The sequence below is a fragment of the Petromyzon marinus genome, chromosome 37 (assembly GCF_048934315.1).
Source record: "Petromyzon marinus isolate PM22_M1 ecotype Great Lakes invasive population chromosome 37, UKy_Petmar_22M1.pri1.0, whole genome shotgun sequence".
NCBI lineage: Eukaryota > Metazoa > Chordata > Hyperoartia > Petromyzontiformes > Petromyzontidae > Petromyzon > Petromyzon marinus.
In genome coordinates this window covers 7,474,554-7,487,276 of record NC_133703.1, presented here as the reverse complement: position 1 = coordinate 7,487,276, position 12,723 = coordinate 7,474,554, and the positions used below count along the sequence as shown (strand labels likewise).

The window sequence follows — 12,723 nt, the reverse complement described above, 5'->3', positions numbered from 1 at the left end:
AGAATACAATACTATCAAAACCCCAAATGCCCACAATATTGGCTTGACAGGATACCTGCTCACCAAGAACCATATCAACAGTAGTCTTTCATTCTTTTGTTGTGCAGGGGAGAGTGATTGAGGGGACGTGGTTATATAATGTGGGCAGGACTTACAAAGGGTGGGGCTGCTAGCTCACCATGTCTCCTGGTTAAGCATCCCAAAAATTTGTTAGCTTTCTCTACAGGGACACATATTACCACAACCCCTAAATCATAAATCCAGGCATTCTTAATAAACCATAATGATTTACACTTCTAACCACATGTCACTCAGAGATCGCAAGTTGCGATACAGAGCTGAAAACTTTAATTAAAATGATAAAAACACGACAAAACCCTATTAAATTAACATGTTTTTGCAAAAAAACCACCCCATTCTGGCATTATTTATACAGCATTATTGATACAAACGTACGATTTGGCTGCGTACAGCCGGTGGGATGAGGACGTCATGATCCTTTATAGGATAGATGTCCTGCTGCGAACGCCGGTAGGGTGCCGTGAAATAGTCCGGTTGTTTGGGCACGGCTCCCGGCTTCAGGTGGTGAATATTTCCCAGGTAGTGAAGAGGCCCACTGTCTGAGCCTGACACCTGGGGGAGGTCGCTCTCCTTGAGTGGCACCTGTTTGATTTTAAATGTATTAAACCCTTTGCCTCGAGCACATGGAATCATCATCAGCCAAAATCAGTCCACGAATGGATGAAGGTCTCCCCAAGTTGTTGCAATCTATACAAGTCCTATAATACAACAAGTCCTATAATACAACAAGTCCTTTAATACAACAAGTCCTATAATACAACAAATCCTATAATACAACAAGTTCTATAATACAACGTTCTATACAAGTCCTATAATACAACAAGTCCTATAATACAACAAGTCCTTTAATACAAGTCCTATAATACAACAATTCCTATAATACAACAAGTCCTATAATACAAGTCCAATAATACAACAAGTCCTATAATACAACAAGTCCTATAATACAACATTCTATACAAGTCCTATAATATAACAAGTCCTATAATAATACAAGTCCTATAATACAACAAGTCCTATAATACAACAAGTCCTATAATACAAGTCCTATAATACAACAAGTCCTATAATAATACAAGTCCTATAATACAACAAGTCCTATAATACAACAAGTCCTATAATACAACAAGTCCTATAATACAACAAGTCCTATAATACAACAAGTCCTATAATACAACATTCTATACAAGTCCTATAATACAAGTCCTATAATACAACAAGTCCTATAATACAACAAGTCCTATAATGCAACAATTAATATGCCAAAAGCCTCCACTGCATATCCCACCCACTCTTCAAGTTGTCCCACCAATATCCCCAGTCATGAGCACACGCACATGAGCCAATCTTATCTCGCCATCTCTATGATATACATCATCTTGGGCACGTTCTCTCCTTCTGCTGCCACTCCAATGTCATTTTCGGCCAGCAGACATCATCCCTTCAAGCAACGTGCCCTTCCCGAGCCCATTCACTTTTCTAAAAAGAGTCAATATGTTGCTAATATGCATATTTTTCCAAATGTACGTTTTTCTAATCCGTTTGTATATTTACGTCTCTCGATATCTCGTAATGTCAGTGCTACGATTATTATCGTTGAACGTCATAAATTATAATCATCACAATCATCACCCTCACCATCATACTCTGTATCACATGCATGATCATCGCAATTATCATCACAACCATGATAAATCTTCACAAACATTATTGTCATCACATTCATTATCACCATCATAATCACAATCATCACCACAATCATCATCACAATCATCGGCATCATCTTGATCATCATTACAATGACCATCAGAATCTTGCCTGGATGTGTAGAATCTCGGCATAGGTGGTGAGTGGGTTCCATGGCGCGTGTACTTTCACAAAGGTGGTGCGTCCGCTCACCGACTCCTAGTGGATGGCACGAAGTTCATCGTCAGACTCTAGATGAGTGCATTTAGTTGTATTTATTAGACTTTGTTTGACCAGGTGAGAGTTCAAGGGAACAGGATGGTCTCATTTGGAAGAGTGTCCACGGCCGCGTGGATTTTCGTGCTTGTGTCACGTGTTGTTAGCACCTCGTGCCGATCAACGTGTGGCACAACCCAAAAGCAAATTGCATAATGTACGTGCAGTTATCGAACACGTATTACTACAGTATAAATAGCTGACATGCCACATTAAGGTGGAGACTGTTATACCCTCCAGTATAAATGGGTAAGCCACAATGAATCCATCTTAAGATTGTGCATGGTGGGGTAAAGTATGGGTATTCGCTATCTCTTTCAAGACGTCTGGCAAGCATAGAAGAGTAGGCCATATACCCTCCAGCGGGGATCTTTAGCGCTCCTACTCAAGGAATGTATGCCAGCAGTGATATTATGAAGCAATCACAGTCTAACACCTTTTTATTTGTATACAGTGTCTGTCATCTATAGCAGAGAGACACGCAGGAAACTTACCTCCTTGGGTTCAATCTCGAGATCTAGCCCCATCTTCATCAGGCTTGCCTGATATTCGGTCCTCTTCTTCTGTCAAACAAAATTGACCATCTGTGTTATACATTGTTCTCAGTTGTGTCACTGTGGGAGTCAAGTCAAGAGGTGAGGAAACTTCTTGAACTCTTACAGTGAGTAGAGCCTCACATGGGAATCAATCAGAGAACGGCTCTGCAAAGTAGCATCACTGAACTGCTTCAGTCGGTGTCACTTCAGCAGACCTTAATAAAATAAAAATTTGCACAGCTCTTTGTCAATCAACTGTTTGAGTTCACCTTATTTGTTACAGGGATGGTCTCACTTAGCTAGTTGCTTTGCTATTTTACAAGGGAGATAGATCCATTGTGCGTGGGTACAATAGCAACAAAATAAACAAAAACATCAATATTGCAGAGAATGCATACTGGGTACTTCAGCACTGTTGTAATAGTTTTCCATTTGGCAGTTAGAATGTGGATATTACATGTATCCTGTAAGTTATGTCTGGGTGTCGGTGTTTGCAATATGAAAGTGGTGTATTTATTTAGGAGTTGTGGATGGAGTGTGATACGTAACGATAATTGATTGTTGTTCGCCAAAGCAGTGAGGCGTATGGTCCAGGGTATGGATGTGCGAGTTGAGTGATGGGAGTCTATCGTTCATTGACTAGCGTGGTCTGCAGTTGACGATACAGTTTGATAAAGGATGTATACCGTGGATTTAAAGACTCGTATGGAGGTGGCAGGGTGACTCAGCAGTCAGAGAGCTGAGTTGGCACCACTGCGTCAAACCTAGGTTTAGAGGCGTGTGGTGTTGCACGTGGGGAGGGGTGATAATGCTGGGTGCAGGAAGGTGGAGCATTATTTGTAGATTCCTCGTTCTCACCTGATTGTTGATGGCGTCCTGAGAATGGACCTCATCATCGAACGCGAGGATGAAATCGATCCGACGGACTCCATCGCAAAAGTAGACAGTGTCCTACACGCAAAGGCAAGCACACACACGAATATGAGAGATGTAATAGCTTATGCATGAAATGTATATTTATTCATAAGCTCATGATACATGTATCAGGACATAAGTTAATCTGCTATTTGTATGCAAGTTTATTGCTATGATGATGTACTAGTTTACCCAGGAAAACCTCATTGAGTTTACATTTTTATTTTCAAGGAGGGTCCTACCAAGTTCTGTTTTTTTGCAGTCGAGAACGAAGTTGCTTAGTTTAATTCCAATTGAATAATTTGCATGTATTTTTTCAGGATTGGTACGTTTGGCCAATACCAGTTACAGTGTCATTTAGCTATGGGAGGAAACCAGAGACCTGGAGAAATATGTACACAAAGCATCTAGCCCCTGTGCATTATACAAAAAACATCAGTATTTTCTAAAGTGCATTGTGGTAATGCTATCTTAAACCACCATCAAAATAAAGTTGAGCAAATGTGACAGACTAACAGCAGCAGTTATGCAGTGATATGCAACTGTGGACCGGTGTAATCCTCATTCGGACTCATCAGCACAGTATAGTCACCAAAACGCACTGCTGCAAAGGCTGCAAATCTATAAATGAGGAGCAGCCATGTCTACACTTTGGGGCCCATTAGTTGGCGAATGCAAACAACAACTAAATCTGTAAATACCAGGAATCTCCCATCTTTGACATTAGCCAAGCTAATTTATAGGCTGTGCAAATCCACGTTGTGCCGCATTGTACCTGGGTCAGGGTAGATTGAAATGATGACGTCGAAAAGTCTTGCGGCACCGTTGAAGGCTGAGCCTCATGCCCCTCCGCTCCCTCCTCCTCATTCATTCTCTCCACGAGCTCTGCATAGGTAATGTGGGGGTAGAGGGTTCATTGCATTAGGGACAGGGGAGGCAGGTGCAGGGATGGGAATGTCGGTAAAGAACCGCACATGGTACTCATGTGTAAAGCTTTCTCATAAATGTCGACGCTGCTCCAGTGTGAGTACACCTGTGGTATAAAGTTGTATTACCATTAGGGGACTTTTACCCCATTGAATATCGTACACTTTAAGCAAAGCCGTGCCCAGCATGGTCAGACACAAACCAGGGCAAAAAATATTAGTTAGAATATGCAAAGTCATTTTTGCCCTGACAGCTTGTCAGCTATACTCTTTGGTTCTTTCGGTAAAGTCACGTAGGTGAAAAAAAAAAACAAAAAATAGAAATATAAATAAATCACCACGTTTCGCATGCAACACAAGCTATCAACATCAGGTGTGACAACCACAGCAAGGAAACTGTTTTACTGAAGTGGGAGAGAAACCAGGGTTAGGGTAGTTAAATAAGTCAGAGAGGGGGAGGGTGGGGGGTGCATGGGGCGAGGAGTGCGAGCGCTGCAAGCGCTGCAGAGACGCTGAGAGTAAAAAAGAGGCAACATAATTACTGCCAAGATGGAAGCTTGTCAGCTTCTGCGAGAGCTTCCCCGTGACCACACAGATCATGGTGGTTACTTGACCACATTTCAATTGAAGTGCTGTCGTCCTGACAGTTCTGTTCCTTCACCTGAAGAAGGCCACTTGTGTTGTGGCCGAAACGTCGTGATTTTTGTTGTTTTATTTTTTACCTACGTGACTTTACCCAATAGAACCAAAGAGTATGGATCCTTGCAGTCACGAAAGCTTCAAATCAACATTTCACCACTCTGGTTAATGTGGGTTGGTGAAGACGTATAGTATGTATAGTACAACCAATTTTGATGGACTGCCCTTTGCTGCCCACCATGTAGCCCGACACCACACTTTTAGACCTGTTATGCACTATGCTGGCTCAAACCCTGCTGAGCGTCCGATTAAAACACTGACGAGATCTCAATATTTAAAACTGGCCCAAAGCCCCGTCATAGCACGAACATTACACTTTACCTATCTCAACAAATGTGGACATCATGAATCTTTGGTCTAATCTCAGATCTTGTGAGTTAGAACTCGGGGGCTCCTCATGCACAGCCAGCCAAGGATAACTCCCCGCTATAGTGACGTCACAGCAAAAGGGCGTGACGTTACCTAAATATGGGCGTGGTCAAAAGCGGCCCCATCCCCCGCTCTTCCCGACCTTGCTTCCCCCCTTGCCGAGGTTACCCACATGAACAATAATAATACATCATAGATGTACATTATGAAAGGATCAATGATTTTCACAAAACTGCTCCTGTACGGCCTTTTGCAAATCCCCTGCTGGAGAGCCTCTTGACGAACGCACGAATCGTGTTGGTTATTTGCACATACTTCACCATGAAAGTGAGTATGGGTTGGTAAAGGAAAAGGAGGAGCATTAACGTACAAACAAAAAACTATTTTACTAGAATGCCTTCTGCTTCCCATCATGTAGCCTGTAACACCTGGTATGCACTACCCAGGCTCCAACCTCCTTAACGTTAGATGGAGACATCTGGCACATCCCCAGCAGTTTTGTCCACAGGCTCAACATTTAACACAAACACACATCCCTAACACTAACGTTAAACTTTACCTATCTCGACGAAGGTAGACATCGTGAATCTTTGATTTTTTTCTCGAATTCAGAGTCAGAAGTCAGGAGCTCCTCGCGTGCACAGCCAGCCCACGATAAAGTCCGACCCAGAATGATGTCACCGTGACGTCGGTTCAATATAGGCGTGGCCAGAATGTGGGTGTGGCCAACGGCGGCGGCTTCCCCGCCCCCCGCTGCCCCTCCCCGCAGGTTTCTCTCAACCCTCAGTGCGCATGCGCAGGCCGCGCGTCTCGGACATCGCCTTCAGCGGCCGTTGGCGACGCGGCGGTTGTGGCGGGAAAATTAATAAAAAACTTCTCCGAATAACCGCGACCTTTAACTACCCTCACGGATAATCCACACGGATCTCTGGACGGCAAGGCGAAGACGATCAATGGAATAATCTCCGGTGAGAGACGGAGAGAGATGGGCAGGCGTGAGGGCGAGCCAGGTTCAACTTTGTTGAACGCTGAGCGCAGAGTGAATGGGGTTTGCTTCACTCAGCACGCGGCTTGGACACTTCGGTGTGCAAAGTGTTGTCTGGTTGTGCCGTGTAAAGGAGGAGGACTTTCAGTAAATGTCGTTGGTTTGTTAATGGGAGTGTGTGGCACGGTAATGGACTGGGTACGACTTACAACACAAGTTCTGCTCACATTGCACGCTAAGGGTTAGCACGGCGATTACTACGCGTGCATTTATTAGTTGTTGTTCATGTTAAAAGTAGTATTGATTGTTAAGACAATAATGTTTAGTATTTGTAGGAGAATCATTTCAATATTGTACAGTATAGCATTGTCCTGCTGTGTGACTCTCACGTGGTGAGCATCAGTGCAGCAATATTCAGTACGTGGTTGTAATGTACTTCTATAGCCCCCCTGCCACCAGTGCAGCAATATTCAGCACGTGGTTGTAATGCACTTCTATAGCCCCCTGTCACCAGTGCAGCAATATTCAGTACGTGGTTGTAATGTACTTCTATAGCCCCCTGCCACCAGTGCAGCAATATTCAGTACGTGGTTGTAATGCACTTCTATAGCCCCCTGCCACCAGTGCAGCAATATTCAGTACGTGGTTGTAATGTACTTCTATAGCCCCCTGCCACCAGTGCAGCAATATTCAGTACGTGGTTGTAATGCACTTCTATAGCCCCCTGCCATCAGTGCAGCAATATGCAGTACGTGGTTGTAATGTACTTCTATAGCCCCCTGCCATCAATGCAGCAATATTCAGTACGTGGTTGTAATGTACTTCTATAGCCCCCTGCCACCAGTGCAGCAATATTCAGCACGTGGTTGTAATGTACTTCTATAGCCCCCTGCCATCAGTGCAGCAATATTCAGTACGTGGTTGTAATGAACTTCTATAGCCCCCTGCCACCAGTGCAGCAATATTCAGTACGTGGTTGTAATGTACTTCTATAGCCCCCTGCCATCCATGCAGCAATATTCAGTATGTGGTTGTAATGAACTTCTATAGCCCCCTGCCACCAATGCAGCTATGTTCAGTACGTGGTTGTAATGCACTTCTATAGCCCCCTGCCATCAGTGCAGCAATATTCAGTACATGGTTGTAATGCACTTCTATAGCCCCCTGTCACCAGTGCAGCAATATTCAGTACGTGGTTGTAATGTACTTCTATAGCCCCCTGCCACCAGTGCAGCAATATTCAGTACGTGGTTGTAATGTACTTCTATAGCCCCCTGCCACAAGTGCAGCAATTTTCAGTACGTGGTTGTAATGTACTTCTATAGCCCCCTGCCATCAGTGCAGCAATATTCAGTACGTGGTTGTAATGCACTTCTATAGCCCCCTGCCACCAGTTCAGCAATATTCAGTACGTGGTTGTAATGAACTTCTATAGCCCCCTGCCACCAGTGCAGCAATATTCAGTACGTGGTTGTAATGTACTTCTATAGCCCCCTGCCATCCATGCAGCAATATTCAGTATGTGGTTGTAATGAACTTCTATAGCCCCCTGCCACCAATGCAGCTATGTTCAGTACGTGGTTGTAATGCACTTCTATAGCCCCCTGCCATCAGTGCAGCAATATTCAGTACATGGTTGTAATGCACTTCTATAGCCCCCTGCCATCACCAAACTCACACTGACCAGCGTGGTGAAGTATGGTAAATAACCCCTCCCCCTGGGAGCTGCATAGCATGGGACAGCTGTCAGCCAGCAATGGATTTAAAAAGGAGCTGTACTCCGCACACATTCTTATTCAGGGTAGGGTAAGGAACTTGGAGGTTCGGTACGCATAATGTGCTCGGAAAGTATTGTATTCTGTATGTGTGTTGAACCTCTTTCGCATCGTACAAAGCCAACCGTGCTCTTCGGAGGTGCGATAATATATAAATATAAGTAGTCATACTACTGTAATACCACTTAATATTTAGCATTCATTGTATTAGTAGTACGGTAATTTTTTTATATGCAGGTGTGCATGCCAAACGTTAACCAATGTTAAATGTTAAGCCTTCTCTTTTGAATACAGTGTGTTTTAAACATGGAGTTGTCTCCAGCTAATTCTTAAATGTATATCATTCATAATGTAGTAGTAGGCAGGTAGTGCATTTATGACACTTCAATTGTACATAGAGCTTGCAGGTGTGATGAAGGAAACCATGGGAAAGGCTGGAATTTTTGTTGAAAAAAGGACAACAGCCACAGTAGCTTAAGAGACCTAACGCGAAGTGGTCGACACTGGCCCATGCGATCGCGTTGCGACAGCGGACCCACTTTCCGCACACAGCAGCTCCTCATGGTGCCCCCCATACCAGGACCAGTGGTGACCTTGTAGCCACAGCCATTCCTCTCCCTGGCCCCATCCGGTCCAGGCATCCCAAATCGTACAAAATGTACTGCAACGGTGGTGAGACAAACAGCCCTTCGGGCGACAGCACGGTGACGGACACAAGCCCTCGCGGCAGCCTGGGCAGCACGCTGCTCCGGACCGGAAGCGGGGGCTAGCGCAGCCCTGTGGTGTGCGGAGAGCAGTGCTGCTCGTAGGCGAGCGGTGCGCTGGACGCCTACATCGAGGACTTTGAGCAGAGCGGAATCTGTGCGTCACCGCCACCCAGGATACGTGCAGAGCACAGCGCCGCGCAGCATGGCGGAGCGGAGACGCGCGGAGGAGAGGAGGATGCACAGTGTGGATGAGGGTGGGTTGCGCCTCTCGCCACGCGAGGAATCGCTCCGTGGTGCTTGCACTCGAGTGGCTATCGAGTGTGCACGCGGTGCAATGGTATTGAAGCTATAGTAATAGGTTTTTACCCTTTTATCTGGCACAAAAACTGACACCTTTATACAAGGGATCATGTTTGCAATAACCACAACACAAGTAGTCAAAATGCAAACAAAAAAGACAACTCTGATAATATGCACTGTCCTTGAATTTGATTGGTCCACACCCGAGATGGCTTTTCTGAGATCCCAGTCTCCACTGGTGTTGGACCAGAAGACGCAAAAAGGCGTCTTCTTATTCTTAGCGTCTTCTTGTTTGCATTTTGACTACTTGCGTTGTGGTTATCGCAAACATGATCCCTTGTATAAAGGTGTCAGTTTTTGTGCAAGATAAAAGGGTAAAAACCTATTACTATATCTTGTTACTGGCAAAGGAGGTCTCATAAGGTATCGAAGCTAGTTGACTGGAGGGGGGATAATTGGAGAGGAGAACCCCATTTATTTGCTTGTACTGGGTGCTTGTCAATTATGCTATGCTATCATGAATGTAATGTAATTCCCCTAGAAAAAAAATCCCTTAATAAGGTCTAAAGATACATTTTCGTGAGAGTCCCACACTGGGATGCTTGGCAAATTCCATTAATGAGTTCATTTTATGTCAGAGAAAACTATCCACAGTAAGCACACGCATATGAGAGGATAGCATAGGTCTGAACAGATAGGTCGGTGCATGCATTTCTTTCTCCTGTCATCTTCCAGCAACTTCACTGATTAGCGAGTTTGTAAAGTTTGTGAAATCTAAGTGATCCTCCAACCTTTGTGTCAAAATTTGCAGATCCTAGACTGGACACATCTGAAGTTTAAACAATAACAGCTCATGCACTGATTTATCCCATATTCTCACAAACTCCACAAACGGATAACATCATTAGTTACTGATGGTGCAAAGTAAGGCAACATTGCAGGATTGCCGTTCAGGGGTCAAGGAATCTAGGGGAGAGCAAATTCATTGTGTACCAGTAAAATGTCTGTGGGTCTTACATTGCAGGTGGCATGCTGCCTGTGGAGGACCTCATCTCGGGCACGTGCAGCCTCACTGCTGCGCTGCAGCGGTCATGGCTTATAGCCCGACGGTCAGTCTAACCACGGACCAGCTCCTAGAGGCGCCAGTTGACGGTTCCTCCAAGTCCTTGTTCCGCTCGCCTGGCGCCCACCGAGACCTCGCAGTGTCGCACAGAGGCAAGCGGTCATCTCTCGGGGTCACCGCGCACAGCCTCGGCGCATCATTGGTGAGGGGCAATAAGCCAACTGAACGGTTGAGCTCAACAGCGAGAAGCAACAAGGCCCTGATGCCATTAAATGAGTCGGCAAAGCCCAAAAATTATTTCTTTTCTAACCAGAAGAATGTTTTGTTGTACTTACGGAGCAGTGAAGCAACTAGGCGTGAACACTTGCCGAACGGCGGCTGTGCGACAAGTACCTATCCCAGGTGGTTGACAAGCCAAGAGGATGAGCTGGATGTGTCGGGGATCACGAGCATTCCTGAGCTCAGGTACCCAGCCTGGCTGCGTGACTGCGATGTGGACTCCCAGACCAGCAGCCACGAGACGGATACCAGCACGAAGAGAGCAGGTGCCGCTCAGAGCCCGCAAAGCAGACCAAAGTACCCAGAGTGGCTCAAAGATTTGGACATCTCCGGCCTTACGAATGTAGCCAACGAGGAGCCCGTGTCAGAGGACCTTAGATCCCTAGGTGTGTGTGTATATATATATAGTCTGTATATAGCAGATGACATTTCATATGTTTTCAGGTACATATTCAGTCTTTTCTCACAGAGACGACTGAGCGGCCACCCATGTGGTTGTGACGTGTGATGCGTGATTCTTGATGCACAGCCTCATTGGAGGAGCTGCTGAGCAGGGCGCGCATGGAGTTGGAATCCCCCGGCTTGGAGGCCCCCTCCCCGGGCAGCTTCAACACGGACGTCTTCCTAGGGGCTGATCGTCCCTGGGAAAACCCCTCCACGCCATTGTGAATTTATCTTTATATTCACACTCACGCACAGCATAGAGGCTGCACCGCCTCTAAGTATGATGTCAGATTATGAATGTTATAAGCTAAGCAGGTAAGCCTGGTTATTACTTGGATGGGAGACTATTTGGTAATAGCATATATTATAGATTTTGGCTGCTAGGTAACCAGGAGTTAGTAATACAGCAATGGAATCTTGAATCTATATCCGGAGTTTTGCATTTTACTCCCTCTGTTTTCACCGGGTTCTCCGATTTCCTCTCACATACCACTCGCTGATGAAATTTGCAAAATATCACTGCCAAACCCGCCTGAGACTTGGTGAGATTTTTCTGGCTTCCACCATGATAATAAGTCAACCAAGTAATTTTCTCTCAATCGTGTCTCTTCTCAGGGCCGTGTACCACCTGTCGCGTCTGAAAGAGCTGGTTGACACCATCAAGGAGAACAAGGATGGCTGCATTTTAAGGCGGTGGTCGAGGTTTGTACTCAGAAGGATACGTTCGCTTGGTCCTGCTAATTCATGGTTGTTAAACATCAATGGTACTTCAGGTGCTGTGGTGTGAATCGCAATTACTTGTGAACTTGTGGGGCCCATGGGGCACAGTAATTGCCCTGTTAATGGAAGTGCCACAACAAAGTATTGGAAAAATGTGATGAAGTTCGTTCAGGGTTGGAGTTAGTGAATGGTTGCAGCAGTATTTTGCACAGCAAATCCATGCAGACTCAAATGTCACTTGAAAGAGAACGGATATGTGAAAAATATTGTGAGCACAACTAAACTTATTTTGGTTTTAGCCATTTTGGAAGGAGACTACTTTATTGGGAACATACATGCTAGTATTTGTGTAGTTATAAACATTTGGGAAATCACTGTAAAAGTACATTTGCTTATTTAGATTGCACTATACCTGTATTGTAAAATTTCAGAACCTTTTATGTAACTTGTAATCAATAAACCAAAGTTGCATATTGTATGCAACCCATGACTTGGATTGTTTTTATCATGTCTTGTTTAGCATGGTTGGTTATGTACAGTGTGAAAGAAATTCAACATACATTAAATATTTTCTGATATTTGAATGTTTATATTGTACATGTATATTTATTTTACAATAAATCTGAGACAAAGGCTTATACACATGGAATTGAAAATATTCAGCTAGGATTTGTATTTCTCAAGTATTTTAAGAAAAGTCAGCGAGTCTCGTGACATGTCTTCACATTTGGGGGTGATGATTGTGATGGATATCCAAGCATTAACCTGCTTACATTCCTAGAGTATGTAAGGTGAATTTGGGCATTCTGGGTGATTGGGTTTTAGGCCAAACACAGGCAGATGGTTGGGGATAGATGTTTTCAAGCATCTATTAATTATTCATCGGCATGTACTATCTTACTATGATGTAAAGTTCAAAGACATGGTTCATGAAGGGAATGGAATAAAAACTCAACTGTGCA

The 12,723-nt window shown here is 44.5% G+C and overlaps 1 long non-coding RNA gene across 1 annotated transcript; it reads left to right on the top strand.

Annotated features, from left to right (window-relative positions):
• Window positions 1–9,560: 9,560 nt before the first annotated feature.
• Window positions 9,561–12,252, top strand: LOC142930156 (uncharacterized). The gene is made up of 2 exons (XR_012946187.1): window positions 9,561–11,262; window positions 11,657–12,252. It is a non-coding gene; the product is annotated as an uncharacterized LOC142930156 (long non-coding RNA).
• Window positions 12,253–12,723: the final 471 nt, after the last annotated feature.